The sequence below is a fragment of the Uranotaenia lowii genome, chromosome 1, assembly GCF_029784155.1.
Source record: "Uranotaenia lowii strain MFRU-FL chromosome 1, ASM2978415v1, whole genome shotgun sequence".
NCBI lineage: Eukaryota > Metazoa > Arthropoda > Insecta > Diptera > Culicidae > Uranotaenia > Uranotaenia lowii.
The window spans coordinates 206,686,046-206,687,716 of NC_073691.1; the positions used below are offsets into that span (position 1 = coordinate 206,686,046).

Below are 1,671 nucleotides of genomic sequence, written 5' to 3' on the forward strand. Positions count from 1 at the left end.
AGGAGGGGAGTCATGGGATGATAGGAAAAGGATTGGAAGGAAAAGAATAAATAGCTATTTAGGTGAGGGTTCAGCAGCGATCACACGATCAAGAAAGCTCACGGTTGGTACGGCAACAGATGTCTCTTTATCATTGCCAGCAGCTTGATATCTCCCGTAAACGATTCCATTTCGCGAGAAGACTCCGGTAAGCTTCCCTGTTTTCTTATGCTGTAACGCCTTATTCCGTACTGGTCTGGATTCCAGGGAGAGGTTCTCGTTCATGTAGACTACCTTTTTCGTAGCAAATCCTAGATTTGCCAAGGAGAGTGAGTGTGTCTTCAGTGATTGTACATAGATATTTAAAACAGAACTCATTTCGCTGGATATTGATCGCGATCTGGATGATGATCACAGCTGCAGTTCCACTGTCAGTTATTCTGCTCGATTGACGGCGAATATCAACAAGCGGACGAAATTGTCGGTTTATCCCAAGATGTTACATATGGCTTTGAAATGCGCATTGAGATTTTCTTTTTGAACGTAGGGAACTCCACTCAAGATAAGGTCGTTATGACGTTCAACACGATCGATAGCCATATTTTTGTCCCGTTTTACCTCTCCAACGGATGCTTTTCTTCTATCTACGAACACTGCGCTCTCATCGCGTATCTTCTGCATGTCGGCGGTGAAATCAGAACGAAGTCTTTCCATCTGTGTGGTTAGCTTATCGCCAAGCGGGAACTACGTTGGAACGTCTGCAGCTGGGATTTCATAAGATTCGCCAGCTCACTTACACTCATCTCACTTTTTTGTCTTTTAGAGGGATTATTGATCGTACGTTCTCCTCATCGCTTATGATGTCGGACAGTAAAAAACTAAATCACTTGTGCACACGAAAGAAATTGTTTCAATGGTTTCCTGATTTTACAAAAAAAATGACTTTTTAGGGATATGAATGTTGTTCCGATGAAAAACTTGATTTATCTTCCAAGAAGCACAATTTACATTAACTTTGAGCAGCTCAGAAGCGGCAAATTCCGTATTTAACACAGGTAAATCTCAATGCGTCGATCCAGTATACTAATGACATTTGATTTCCACCAAACAGAACGTGTGTAATTAGGGGTTAAAACGGCACTCTATCTTCGTAAGCTCGTGCGGCGTCTGAAACTATGTCCAATCGATTCTTTGAACATTTTTCCTAAATAAAGCATATTTTCATTGAAAAGGGGATTTAACCACCTTGCCCCCCCCCCCCTCCTCCCTCCCCCTCCTTCCTACGGCAATGCATATTACACTGCTGTATCGTTCATGCAATCTTCCGATGGATTAACTAAATAAACAATAAACAAATGAACAAACAAAACATCTAGTCATCCATTACGAAGCATCTTGGTTGCGGTCTAACTCTTAGCGCTTTTTTTGACCACCGTTTTCTGTTTATCGGTTATGTTAGACACTTGATTTTTGCTTAACAGAAAGTGATGCGTTTTTAAAGTAAAATGAACTTATTTTATCTGATTTTATATAAGGAGCCCATGTATCCCTTGAAAAATCAACATACCAAACATTCGAACAGAGCCCCGTATATAATTTATTCTTATACAAGTTTTCTTCAATAATCAGAGCTGTGATCATTCGGAATCAAACTTCAATCGCCGTTTCGTTTTCATTGGTATGTATTGTCAT

At 40.3% G+C, this 1,671-nt stretch overlaps 1 protein-coding gene across 17 annotated transcripts in view; it reads left to right on the plus strand.

Annotated features, from left to right (window-relative positions):
- LOC129745252 (complexin) overlaps window positions 1–1,671 on the plus strand; it is a 588,611-nt gene that overhangs the window by 57,455 nt on the left and 529,485 nt on the right. The gene's annotated exons all lie outside the window — the stretch shown is intronic.